This window comes from Phyllobates terribilis, unplaced genomic scaffold (genome assembly GCF_046119375.1).
Source record: "Phyllobates terribilis strain yellow unplaced genomic scaffold, ASM4611937v1 Scaffold_7__3_contigs__length_470593459, whole genome shotgun sequence".
NCBI classification, from domain to species: domain Eukaryota; kingdom Metazoa; phylum Chordata; class Amphibia; order Anura; family Dendrobatidae; genus Phyllobates; species Phyllobates terribilis.
In genome coordinates, this window is record NW_027362767.1 from 3,249,973 (window position 1) to 3,264,538 (window position 14,566).

Below are 14,566 nucleotides of genomic sequence, written 5' to 3' on the forward strand. Positions count from 1 at the left end.
GACCCCTGCATGTGCAGCAGGGTGCAGGGTCCTGGAGCTGGTGCTTTACATGCAGGGAGCAGTGCAGGGAGCTGTGCAGGGAGCTTTGCAGGGAGCTGTGCAGGGAGCTTTGCAGGGAGCAGTGAAGGGAGCACAGTGCATGGAGCTGTGCAGGGAGCAGTGTAGGGAGCAGTGCAGGGAGCTGTGCAGGGAGCACAGTGCAGGGAGCAGTGCAGGGAGCTGTGCAGGGAGCAGTGCAGGGAGCTGTGCAGGGAGCACAGTGCAGGGAGCTGTGCAGGGAGCAGTGCAGGGAGCAGTGCAGGGAGCTGTGCAGAGAGCAGTGCAGGGAGCTGTGCAGGGAGCTGTGCAGGGAGCAGTGCAGGGAGCTGTGCAGGGAGCTGTGCAGGGAGCAGTGCAGGGAGCTGTGCAGAGCTCAGGCTTAATAGAGAGTAAATGAGCGACTTCTAGGTTTACAATCTATTAGGACACAGACATTCTTGGCCATGATCCGCAGATATATAACTGTCCTCCCCCTGTCAGGGGCTTGTGTGCTCTGGGCTCAGGCTGCAGAGCTGTCACCCCTGAGTGATTCATTACAGCTGATAAGATCATTCACTTTCCTGTAATCTGGAGAAAGGGCTTTTAAAGACACATTCTCTGCCTGTCCAGGACATCAATCCTCTGCCAGTGAGAGGTGATGTGAGGCCCATTCACACACTGGCCATCACCTGCTGCCTGCACCGGGCCCAGAGGAGGAGGCAGTCAGGGCTGATTGATGGTCTGCAGTGGGGTCCTGGGGTCCTGGGGCTGGGGAGATGGGGGGGGGGGGGGCTTTGAGCAGAACGAGTTTGTATTAGAATAGTCCCTATTGTGAGGTCCCGGGGCTGGGGAGATGTTGGGTCCTGGAGCTGGGGAGATTTGGGGGTCCCTGGGCTGGGGAGATCTGGGGTTCCCGGGCTGGAGAGATGTGGGGGGCTGTGAGCAGGACATTGTTGTATCAGAGAATCTTTTTCTGTTTTGAGTTTTTATATAAAACAAAGACTTTTCTAAATAAACAACTTTGTATCATTCTGCGGCCCCGACAGATCTGTGCTACAAAGTAACAGGAGGCTCGGACATTAATGAGGGACCTGATGCTGAATCCTTTCCAAAAAAACCCCTGTAATGACCCAATTAGTGTACCCTCATTACAAGCTCATTAAAAGCCTCCCTGTCCCGAGCAGTCCTGTACAGTATGGGGGGATCCTGCAGCCCACCCCCTGACATACCTTCCCTGCTCTGCTGATATATAGTGCCCTCTGTTGCTTTCACTCTATTATAATGGCTGTATGAAATGTCTGCGCCTTTATTGGATTTGGGCCCCTCTAATATTTGGCATCTCATTTATTCAGAGAATAATGTGGATTTGATGCCAGAGACAGCAGGGGAAGGGTTAAGTGACTGCCATGGCCATGGACCGAGGGGTGGCAGCTGCTCGGACCTGGACTGACAAAACCATTTTTGCTTTCTGTGGCTGCACAGACTGATGTAGAGAAGAGAATCTGAAAAGCAGTGACCCCGGAGCAGAAATCACCCACAATCCAGCACTGGGCAGAGTCCCCTCCAGTCACCAGCCAGGGGCCACGGGGTCCCCAATGTAAAGTCCACATCTCAGGCAGTTTATCCATGGATGCAGCTCCCTTTCCTCCTGGCATCTGGTTAACCCCATTTATGCAGGTTGGATTGTTATCTTTAAGGTTCAGCAATAATCTTCATGCAGATGGGAAGGGGTTAAGCTTTTCATACCCCACTGGTGCAGGTTCGGGTGCTGCATGCAGGTCTGGCAGGGGATGGGTTAATCAGCAGTGGTTGCAGTTGGACTTGTGGCTCAGTCTGCTGCTTTCTGAGTCTCTGCTGCCTAAATATATGGGTGGTGACTGGAGGAGGAGAGAGAAGGAGCTGGTGGAGTGCGGGGAACAGAGCCTGACTCGGGACAGAGCTGCCTGCCATGTGCAGCCACTGCTCAGTGCATCACTGATCACACTGCTGCCTGCATGAGGGGCCAGGCAGGACCCCAATAAAACATTGCCTGAGCTCATTTGCATGGCTCCTCCCAGGATCTTTTAATGTCTGCAGTGCTGCGAGCAGGAGGCAGGATCAGGAGCTGGAGGCAGGATCAGGAGCAGGAGGCAGGATCAGGAGCTGGAGGCAGGATCAGGAGCAGGAGGCAGGATCAGGAGCTGGAGGCAGGATCAGGAGCTGGAGGCAGAGCTGAGCTGCGCTCACACTGAGCAGTGAGGACAGGCGGCTGCTGCGCTCACATCCCCTGTGCGGAGCTCTGCACGGCGGCGGCCGGGGCGCACACCACTCATCCAGGCGCACAGGACCCCGCATCAGGGCGCACAGGACCCGGGGAGCACCGACACTTGCCTTGGGATTACTGTGATATTGGGGAGCAGTGACCCCTCCGAGGAGTCAGGACCCCGGGATGTGCTACTCGGGCACCAGGCGCAAGGTGGAAGATGCTTCACTCTCTTGAGGGGGCTCGGATCGCGCTGGAGACCCCCCGGGGGAGGCTGCAGGAGTCCGCGGGGCACTGGGCACTGACCCCCAGCCGCTGGCCCGGCGCTGAACCCCGCGATATTGGATTGAGCCCCTGAGCGGCTGCAGGAGACAAAACCCAAAGTTTCATTGGATTCTAGAATATTTTGGATGCAGAAAATAAAGATCCAAAGACTTCATGATGAGAAGTCGGAGAGGAGAGCGAGACCCCCCCAGGTAAGAGGCGCGGGGCAGCTGTGCCCACTGTCTATAGGGACCACCGTGTGTAGGACCATTGTGTATAGCAGACACTTTCTATAGGAGCCACTGTGCAGAGGGGCCGCTGTCAATAACTGTCACTGTCTATAGGGGTCACTTTCTATATGAGCTACTTTCTATAGGTACCACCGTGTATAGAACCATTGTATATAGCAGCCACTTTCTATAGGTGTCACTGTGTATAGGGGTAACTGTCACTGTCTATAGGGGTCACTTTCTATATGAGCTACATTCTATAGATGTTACTTTCTATATGAGCTACATTCTATAGGTGCCACCGTGTAGAGAACCATTGTGTATAGCAGCCACTTTCTATAGGTGTCACTGTCTATAGGCGCCACTGTCTATTTGAGCGCCATTCTATAGGGGCTACTATCGATAGCTGTCACTGTAGCTGTCAGTCGGTCGCCCTCGTCTATAGGCAGCTGCGATCCCGGGCTGACAGCAGCTATAGGCGATCAGTGACACAGACCGGTATATCTCCCAGGTGTTAGTGGGATTTAGAGCTATGTAGATATATGGGGGTCTTCCCATGGGGGTCTGGGTCTTTCTGTTGGATGTAGGAGATGAATTGTCGGCGATCAGTTCCGTGGATACAGAACAGTTCGTGGAGAGTGTGAGTCTCGTGGGTTTTGTGTATAGACCTGTGATCGGGGGTCTGTGGGCGATCAGTGCGGGGGCATCTACTGTAACCAGAGTAGATCGGGGGGTGAATATTCATCTGCGATCGATCTCATATGATCCATGGATTATACCATGTAGGAACAACATGCACAAGATCTGAGGGAAAGACGCTACATGGGAACAGGTCTGTGGAGAGGATCTGTGGGGATCGGTTATTGAGGAAACGGATAAGGAGGATCAGATCTCAGGCGATGAGTTAAGTATTAATCCCCAGTCTCGGTAGGAAATCGATTATTATCGCAGGAAGGGTTCAGTTATTGGTCGGGGGGTCACTGTCACCTCAATGAACCTCTGGGGGCTCTACCCCCTATCGCCCCCCAAAAAGAGGGCACCAGACTCTACACCATGGACTGTAAGAAGAGCTTACTGGGGGACCCCAGCGCCCACCCTGGATCCTGTCATCACAGGTCCTTAGTGTGGCTGCTCCCCCATTAACCCTCTGTTCCCTGCTCCTCCTGTGTGTGTCACTCAGAGCTGACATGTCAGGTTTATGGGATGTGACCAGATCCCATATAACAGGGTGAACTCCTGCTCATATAGTGCAGTGACTAAGTCCTCACCTGCCCACGTTATTGCAGGGATGCTGCCACCAATGTGATGCCGGGCAGGACCCTGTGGTGGTGCCGGACAGGACCCTGTGGTGGTGCCGGGCAGGAGCCTGTGGTGGTCCCGGGCAGGACTCTGTGGTGGTGCCGGGCAGGACCCTGTGGTGGTGCCGGGCAGGAGCCTGTGGTGGTGCCGGGCAGGAGCCTGTGGTGGTCCCGGGCAGGACTCTGTGGTGGTCCCGGGCAGGACCCTGTGGTGGTGCCGGGCAGGACCCTATGATGCCGGGCAGGAGCCTGTGGTGGTCCCGGGCAGGACTCTGTGGTGATGCCGGGCAGGAGCCTGTGGTGGTCCCGGGCAGGACTCTGTGGTGGTCCCGGGCAGGACTCTGTGGTGGTCCCGGGCAGGACCCTGTGGTGCCGGCGCTGCCTCCTGTCCGGGCTGTGGCAGGATTTGGGCACGGAGCCTCTCCAGAATGGAGCAGCATATGGGTCTTTATACTCGGTGACAGCAGGCTCATTAACTGATGGGGTTGAAGGCAATTCTTCCATTATGGCTAAGTGGTACAAATTGACTAGATGAGGCTATTACGGGTTATGAGGCTCAGGGCAGGAGCAGCCTCCATCCAGGCAAACGCCTAATCCATATTATCTGCTGTAAGCCTGGATTCCTGGGGCTGAGCACACAGGTGAGGGGGCAGGAGGGCTTAACAGGTCGCCCAGAGGAGGCCGGCAGATGCAGCACATCTCAGCTGAGCCTGCAGCACATCGCATTCCTGGAGATTGGGGGATACATGATCAATCCTGCTGGAGGCGGCAGCACATGAGGAGGGGATCAGCTAAAATCTGAGTAGTGCTGTAAATGGCTGAGGAAAGCCCTGACTTCTCATTCCTCATCTGCTCCTGTGGTGGATAATAGGGGTTGTAGTCCATGAATAACTGTACAATACAGTGATGAACTGTAACCATGAAGTCCAGCTCTGATCCCCATAGACAGGATGAGGAGTCTGCGAGGAGCTGCTGATGTCTGGAAGGATCATCTTCTATCAAGTGCAGCTTAGATACTGACACCACCCTCCCTGGAGATTGGGGGGCTGGTGACCTGGGTCCTGCCAGGAGGACTTCATCTAGAAGTGACCATCACCCTGTGCAGTGATGGATGGCTCTGGTCATATGGCCGCTGCTCCTCCGCCGCCCGATGGCACCCTACATGGCACCACTGGGTGACCCCCAGACCCTGCACCCTTTCCATGCTGGACCCCCACTGACTGAGCAGTTTGTGCTGAGTTGATTCGCATTCAGTTGGTTACTGACCTCTATCTGTGAGAACTGTGCAGCCATTGTTAGTGTGGAGCCATGAAGCCAGGCTTTCTGCACAGCCAGCTCCTCTCTCCCAGCTCAGGGGAAGCAGGATTTATTTCCTCTATAAACCTGGACAAATTGCACATTATAAATGGAGAATATAATGGCAGGCACCGGCTGTAACTTTACATGCCGCTTTAATATAATATGTCGGTTCTGTGGTGGCAGGAAGGGAGAAAACGGCAAATTTATTCTCCAAATTGTAAGAATTTAGAACTTGCATTATTGTTTAGCTGCAGGAAAATGTGGAGGGTAATGGGAATGTTTTCTGGCTGGAGACAGAGAGAAGCAATTATTATGTCATGTGCAACAATAAGAGAAAATACAACAAGAATATTAATAATAAAAAATCTATTCTGTTTTATCATCCTCCCCATTATTCTTATCATCCCTCTCATTATCCGCATCACCGCTGGAGAAGTATGGGGTTTCTTCCAGTTATTACTATGTAACATGACATGGAGATACATAGTCACATACCGAATCTGCAGTCACATTGTAACTCTTCATATGGAGCTGGAAAAGGGGATGATGCTCCTTCTACTCCAGGGAACCTTCTGCTAAAAGTCAATGACAGAATTGATACAAAGTGAATTAACTGAATTGTGGCAAAATAAAAGTCCCATTTACAAGTTGTTTTTTTTTTTTTTATAAAAATAAAATAAATGAAAGTGAATATTTATAAAAAAAAAAAAACAATTGAAATTTCAATTCTATAATTGTAGGGTAAAAATAACATTGTATTAGTTTCCTACATACAGATTTGGGCCCATGCACTGATTGTTTCCCTCTGTAATGACTGCCGGGATCTGTGCACCAAGGGTTGTAGAAGTCGTGGATTTTCCATTCAGATTTTCCAGCAGAATTGTAAATGAGGTTTGGAAAAATTCCCATTAATGCAAAAAGTGAAACGTGCGACAAATCCTCAGCGTTTCTGCAATGAAATCGGCCGAAGACTTTACCCTGGATTCTCTGCTGAAAAAATTTCTAAAATGTATCTGCAGATGTGAACAATATAACTGAGGGAACATGAGGCCTGATCTGTACATACAAGTCATAGGCACAGAGGGCAGAATAAAGGGGCAACCGGGGGGAGAATGGAGGCAAAAGCCGCGAAAGAGAAGTGCCACCTGCGCAGCTGCCCAAGGGCTCTGACGGAAAGGGGCCACGGTTTTCACTCAGGCGGCTTCTTATGGTAGATATAGAGGACCGAGAAACTGTATTGAGGGATTAGAGAGTACAGATATATTTTCTTCTTGGGGTCCTCTGCTGTCGTGAAATGCAGTGATAGAAAATGTATCATAATGTAGCATAATATAATATATAATGTCATGTCATATAGGAAGAGATAGTATAAAAATATTATTATTTATGTAATAGAAAAATATAAAATATTGTTATTTATATCATGTCGTGTATATTAGATTAATTATAAATAATTATAAATATATTAATATATTAGAATGATGCAATAATTTTGTGATATAATGTATGACATGACATTATATATTACAAAACCATAATATATTGTACTATGATATAATATTTCTGCCCATTATATGAATGTGGAGTCTCATGCACAGGCGTTGGCTCCTCGGATGTACGATGGATGATTACTCTGTTGCTTTTACACTTCTCACCGCATACATTTTTTTTTTTTACTGGAATTTGTAAAATGTGAGGTTTTTTTTTTCTGGCCAAGAGGGTGGGGGTTCACTTATTTTTCTAAATTTTTGCAGTTTCCAAAAGTTTTCTATCAGCCATTGTAAAATGTAGTCTTCGCCTAATTTATTTATTTACATGCACGAGTCACCAAATTCTTATTAGTAATATCATCTTACATTATATAGTTATTGTTATTATACGTTATACCATTGAGTTTTATTGCCTCTTTCTTCAGTGATGTCACCTAATAATAATTTTATTTTTATAGCGCCAACATATTTGGCATCGCTGTACAATTAAGAGGGACATGTACAGACTATAAATACAATACAAAGTAACACATAATTCACCAGTTACAGGAGGAGCGAGGGTCCGGCTGCTACAATCCATAAGGAAATGGGGGAGACAATAGGCAGAACGTGCTGCTATATACTGTACGGTTCACCATCATTATAATAAATAAGGATTATGATATAAAGCTGCATGAGCCGGTCATTAGGCAGTACCTCATGCCTCAGTGTTGTCACCTGGTACCTCTTTCCTCGGTGATGTCACCTGGTGCCTCTTTCCTCGGTGGTGTCACCTGGTGCCTCTTTCCTCGGTGGTGTCACCTGGTGACTCTTTCCTCGGTGATGTCACCTGGTGCCTCTTTCCTCAGTGTTGTCACCTGGTACCTCTTTCCTCGGTGGTGTCACCTGGTGCCTCTTTCCTCGGTGGTGTCACCTGGTGACTCTTTCCTCGGTGATGTCCCCTGGTGACTCTTTCCTCGGTGATGTCACCTGGTGCCTCTGTCCTCGGTGATGTCACCTGGTGCCTCATTCCTCGGTGATGTCACCTGGTGCCTCTTTCCTCTGTGATGTCACCTGGTGCCTCTTTCCTCGGTGATGTCACCTGGTGCCTCTTTCCTCGGTGATGTCACCTGGTGACTCATTCCTCGGTGATGTCACCTGGTGACTCTTTCCTCGGTGATGTCACCTGGTGACTCTTTCCTCGGTGATGTCACCTGGTGCCTCTGTCCTCGGTGATGTCACCTGGTGCCTCATTCCTCGGTGATGTCACCTGGTGCCTCTTTCCTCTGTGATGTCACCTGGTGCCTCTTTCCTCGGTGATGTCACCTGGTGCCTCTTTCCTCGGTGATGTCACCTGGTGCCTCTTTCCTCGGTGATGTCACCTGGTGACTCATTCCTCGGTGATGTCACCTGGTGACTCTTTCCTCGGTGATGTCACCTGGTGATTCTTTCCTCGGTGATGTCACCTGGTGACTCTGTCCTCGGTGATGTCACCTGGTGCCTCTGTCCTCGGTGATGTCACCTGGTGCCTCTGTCCTCGGTGATGTCACCTGGTGCCTCTGTCCTCGGTGATGTCACCTGGTGCCTCATTCCTCGGTGATGTCACCTGGTGACTCTTTCCTCGGTGATGTCACCTGGTGACTCTTTCCTCGGTGATGTCACCTGCTGCCTCTGTCCTCGGTGATGTCACCTGGTGCCTCTGTCCTCGGTGATGTCACCTGGTGCCTCTGTCCTCGGTGATGTTACCTGGTGCCTCTGTCCTCGGTGATGTCACCTGGTGCCTCTGTCCTCGGTGATGTCACCTGGTGCCTCTGTCCTCGGTGATGTCACCTGGTGCCTCTTTCCTCGGTGATGTCACCTGCTGCCTCTTTCCTCGGTGATGTCACCTGCTGCCTCTGTCCTCGGTGATGTCACCTGGTGCCTCTGTCCTCGGTGATGTCACCTGGTGCCTCTTTCCTCGGTGATGTCACCTGCTGCCTCTTTCCTCGGTGATGTCACCTGCTGCCTCTGTCCTCGGTGATGTCACCTGGTGCCTCTGTCCTCGGTGATGTCACCTGGTGCCTCATTCCTCGGTGATGTCACCTGGTGCCTCTTTCCTCGGTGATGTCGTGCCTCTCGGTGCACTGCGGGCTCCATTGTCATGAATAATATCACTTTATCCCATAGTCGCCCCTCCGCTCGCTGTGCCGGAGACTCGTCCTCTTTATTAAAGTCATAACTCCGCTGCTCGGTGGGTTTTTCCTCTGACGTGACGCTGCTTTGATACAATCGTACGCGGCCTCATTACCTCCCATAAACGTAACATTAGATATTATATCCACCCGAGATTCAGAGCCCGGACTCCAGGCCGAGCCGCCCATAAATAATCTATGAGGCCTCGTGAATGAATGTGAGGTCTCTATGATCAATCGTCCGTCTACATTATATCCATTATATAAACAGTCGGCCGCGCCGTCCTCACACAGACACCGTCAATTATTAATAACCCTGGATATAAAACATGGCCCAATACAACGACCCAGTGAGACGCCTCCCTGGAGGACTCCAACCTCTGCCCATCAGCTGTGACCTCGGGGAGCTCCCCTGCAGCGCCTCCACAGGAGAGACGCAGCATTACACAGATCTGATTATAGTATGGACTCGCAGGGTCCTCCAGGGAGCGAGACCTCCGTGTAGCTGCTCTACTTCTCTACTAAGTGATCAAGGTCTCACGTGACCAAAATGTTCTAATTATTGGAAAAAGAGAAAGAAAATAAATGTAGAAATGTTACAAAATAATAATTGTATTCCTCTAGCGCCGACATATTCCGCAGCACTTTACAATTCAGCAGAGACTTGTACAGACAAAACAGACATTACAGGGGGACACATAATAATTACAGGACGAGTGAGGACCCCCGACCACAAGAGCTCACAATCTAGGAACAGAAAATAACTCTAAATGAATGACGATTATATCATAATAAATGTTTTCCCTCAGCGGCACCTTGTGTTTCTGCATTCGTTCATTTTGTCCTAGAAATTGTTAAATCTAAATCAAAGTAGAAACAAAGAGAAAGTTTTGTGGATGAATCGTCATATTGATCATCACACGGAGCAGAGATGACAATTGTATCAGGTCGGATTTCATGAATGGCTAAATATGGAGACAGAAAGATAGTTCTGGAGATTAATAGATGGATGGATAAATAGATGATAGATATAATAGACATAACTACTGCTGAAACCAGAAGTTTCCATCCACTATATAATAAGACACATCTGCAGGTTTTTCTCAATATCCGACATGAAATCAGAATAAACCTTTCCCGTTTTAGGACAATTAGGATTATACCATAATGTTTAATATTTGCCAAATGCCAGAATAATGAGAGAGAGAGAATGGTTTAAGGCATTTTTATTACTTACTGCAAAGTCAGAAGTTTCCATCCTTTCCATTAGTATTTGGTCCCATTGCCCTTAACCTGAATGACTTGGGTGAAACGTCTGGGATCTCCTTCCACAGCTTCTCACAATAGTTGGTGGAATTTGGGCCGATTCCTCCTGACAAAACTGGTGTAACTGATCCAGGTGTGTAGGTCGTCTTGCTCGCTCCGGCCTTATCAGCTTTGCTTCGTGTCATTGTCCATTTGGAAGACCCATTTCCGCCCAAGCTTTAACCTCCTGGCTGATGTCTTGAGATGTTGCTTCAGTATTGCCACATGATCTTCTTTTCTCATGATGCCATGTATTTTGTGAAGTGCACCAGTCCCTCCTGCAGCAAAACAACCCCACAACGTGATGCTGCCTCCCCCTTGTTTCACAGTTGGGATGGTGTTCTTAGGCGTCCAAGCTTCTCCCTTTTTCCTCCAAATGTAACGATGGTCATTATGCCCAAAAAGTTCAATTTTAGATTCATCAGACCACAGGACATGTCTCCAAAAATTAAGGTCTTTGTTCCTGTGTGCATTTGCAAACATTAATCTGGCTTTTTTGTTTCTTTTGGAGTAATGGCTTCTTCCTGGCAGAGTGGCCTTTCAGCCCATGTTGATACAGTACTCGTTTCACTGTGGATATTGACACAATCTTACCAGCTTCCGCCATCATCTTCACAAGGTCTTTTGCTTTTGTCCTTGGGTTGATATGCACATGTCGGACCAAAGCACGTTCATCTCTGGGACACAGAACCCGTCTCCTTCCTGAGCGGTATGATGGCTGGACATTCCCATCTTGTGTGTACTCACGTATAATTGTTTGTACAGATGAATGAGGCACCTTCAGGTATCTTGAAGTTGTACCCAAGGATGAGCTAAACTTGTGCAAGTCCACAATTCTCTTCCTGATACCTTGGCTGATTTCTTTAGACTTTCCCATGATGCGGCACAAAGAAGCCATGTGTTTCTGGTGTGCATTAAAATACATCCACAGGTATGTCTCTAATTAACTCAGATGTTGCCAAAAAAACTATCAGAAGCTTCCAAACACATGACATCATCATATGGGCAGTCCAGAATTGTCTAAAGGCATAGTAATCTTTGTGTATGTAAACTTCTGACTTTGCAGTAAGTAATAAAAATGCCTTAAAACATTCTCTCTCTCTCATTATTCCGGCATTTGGCAAATATTAAAAATTATGGTATAATCCTAATTGTCCTAAAGCGGGAAAGGTTTATTCTGATTTCATGTCGGATATTGAGAAAAACCTGCAGATGTGTCTTATTATATAGTGGATGGAAACTTCTGGTTTCAACTGTAGATGATAGATGATAGATAGATACGGAGATGGAAAGAGCAGAATAGATATTAGACAATAGAGTGTAGGACGGGCCAAACGTGATGTTGCATTAGGATTTATCCTCTTACTGGTAAAGCCGGGATGATCCCTTATGATGTAATAAGTGACTATGTGACGGCTCTGGGCGGCTGCGGGAGGCTGACACTGGACTTTACCCCAGATTCGGCTATTTTTAGTGATTATTGTGAATGTGGTCCTGAGTCACCGGCCCCGTGTCATTACTGACTAATAATCTCATTATCAGCCTGAAGTGGCATCTGCACAGCGGCCTCCGCTCACTGGCTCCCCCTCTTGGTCACATTGATCCTTTCACCAGAATAGATACAATGTAGCAGACACTGTCTGATCATCTAGAATCTCACAACCCAGAATTATTGCTGTATCAGTGATTATCAGATCCCAATAAGCAGATTCTTTCGAATGTCCAGTTACTTTTTTATTATTAAGGCAGGTCTAGGGCAGCATGATATAGATATATATATATACACTCATTATACCAGGAGCCCAGCGGGTTAGCGGGGCCATTGTCGCCTCCCAGCAGCGGTGGCGGGTGATACTTGTACTGGGGTATCTGGCCACGTCGTGTGTAATGAGCTGCAGATTTCCGATGTCATCTCTGGGTGACATGGAAAGACAGGGATAATATTGTGGGTTTAGCGCGCTCCTTCAGGCTCCTGAATTATTTACCAATAATTTATCCTCAGCCGCCGCAGTAAGAAGAACAAACCGTTAATGCCGACCAAACAAAGAGACTCCCCGCAGAACCGCCGGAGGCGAGAGACGATGAAACGCACAGAAAGGAGCAGAGAGGAAGTGAGAGCAGCCGCACACCGCCAACACCACCTTCTCTCTGCTCCCCCCATAATATCATCTCTAAGCCCCCACTAATGCAATCTCCTCATTTCCCCATACATTCTGTCTGCCTTCCCCAAACAATCTATTTGCCCCCTCTAACACAATCTCTGCCCTCCCTACAAACACTCACAGCTACATAAAAAAGTACTACTGACTACAACCGTCAAGAAAGGGACCGAGGCGTTCAGGGAGCTCCCCCTAGTGGTGGCTGCAGACAGAATCTTATCATGTATCTCTGTATACAGGGAGCTCCCCCTAGTGGTGACTGCAGACTGAATCTTATCATGTATCTCTATATACAGGGAGCTCCCCCTAGTGGTGGCTGCAGACAGAATCTTATCATGCATCTCTGTATACAGGGAGCTCCCTCTAGTGGTGGCTGCAGACAGGATCTAATCATGTATCTCTGTATACAGGGAGCTTCCCCTAGTGGTGGCTGCAGACAGTATCTTATCATGTATCTCGATATACAGGGAGCTCCCCCTAGTGGTGGCTGCAGACAGAATCTTATGTATCTCTGTATACAGGGAGCTCCCCCTAGTGGTGACTGCAGACAGAATCTTATCATGTATCTCTGTATACAGGAAGCTCCCCCTAATGGTGGCTGCAGAGAGGATCTTATCATGTATCTCTGTATACAGGGAACTCCCCCTAATGGTGGCTGCAGAGAGGATCTTATCATGTATCTCTGTATACAGGGAGCTCCCCCTAGTGGTGGCTGCAGACAGAATCTTATCATGTATCTCTGTATACAAGGAGCTCCCTCTAGTGGTGACTGCAGAAACAAATCTTGTTATTGCATGCAGGGTTAGCGTTGAGTTATGCAAAAATGTCACCTATTTGGATAAAAGCCCACGAGCTCTCGCTGCTCTCTGGACGTAGTATGTGGACGGCTGAGCTGCGCTTGAGTTTCGATGCTGTCGGTCTCCGTGGTAAGAGCAGCGGGTATCCGTTTCATGACATCTGGGACCCCTGTATGTATCGCTGTGATGGGGACAGCTGCTCATTCCTGTTGCAGTCACTGGGACTGGCTGATACTGGTCACACTGGATACAATGTTTCATTACAGGAAGATTCTACCAGAAAACAATATTTACTTTATTCTGGAACCTTGTGATTGGCTGATACATGAAATACCCCTTTAATGCTTGGAAGTGCCCCACATCCACAGGTAGGGGTAGATGTGTAACCACTGCAGGACCCCCAGACCCCAAGAACAGCAGAATTGAGTTACAAATACGTAGATGTGTAAATGAGATGTGCGACCCGGAGTCAGTGACATATGTTAACTACCAGCCCATTCACACAGGGCAGTTTGAGACCCCAGTCCTTCTAATTGGTGGGGGTCTCAGCAGTCAGACATTTGGCATGAATATTACTGTGGGGGAGGGGGGTTGTTTGGTTATTACATGTTGTGTGCTCGGCATATACCGTCCTGCCAGGGTCATCCACTGTCCGGTGACCCCTATGGCCCCCCCCCCCCGATGCCCCCCAGCTCCCCTCCCCCGATGCCCCCCAGCTCCCCTCCCCCACACCCTCCCTTCTCACCATGTTTTGGGTTACTTACCTTTATTCCTCCTACACTAAAAATAATCATCTTCTCTGCCGGTCCGACCCCCCCCCCTCCTGAAGATATTATTAACCCTATGAAGCCCTGAATTGTAGTGGTGAGTTTGGGGGTCACTACGAGGCAGGGGGTCAGGGTAATGGGGTCCATCATAAGGCTGGTATCATATGGGCGTCTGCAGGAGGTGAGAACCTTATGCTTTGCTGATGTGATGCCTCTTGTGACCTCACCGCCCCGATGCCAGGGCTCGTGCACTGCCATTGATCCGGCGGGCACATGCCGCACCACTCCTGGCACTGTTGTTACATTGGAGCTGCTAGATATTGCATACATTCTCAGTCATTTCATAGGTAAATGAGAGACAGTAGAAGAGGAGGCTTTGTTTAGTCTGTAACCATTACCGCCACATCGCTCTGCACGAGAGCTGTGAACACGGAACTGTAGGAGATTTTAAACCCAGATTTTTTTGCAGCGATGCTTTTACTTTTTATATTCTGAAACCATAAATAAATGGTTTTATAAATCTACAACCCCGATAATGGTAATGATG

The 14,566-nt window shown here is 48.8% G+C and overlaps 1 protein-coding gene across 1 annotated transcript in view; it reads left to right on the forward strand.

Annotated features, from left to right (window-relative positions):
- The first annotated feature begins 1,924 nt into the window (after positions 1 to 1,924).
- Positions 1,925 to 14,566, forward strand: part of FLRT2 (fibronectin leucine rich transmembrane protein 2) — a 125,889-nt gene continuing 113,247 nt past the window's right edge. Inside the window, exon 1 of the mRNA XM_073638082.1 lies at positions 1,925 to 2,736. The gene's annotated coding sequence lies outside the window, so the exon portion shown is untranslated. The remainder of the gene's footprint in view (positions 2,737 to 14,566) is intronic.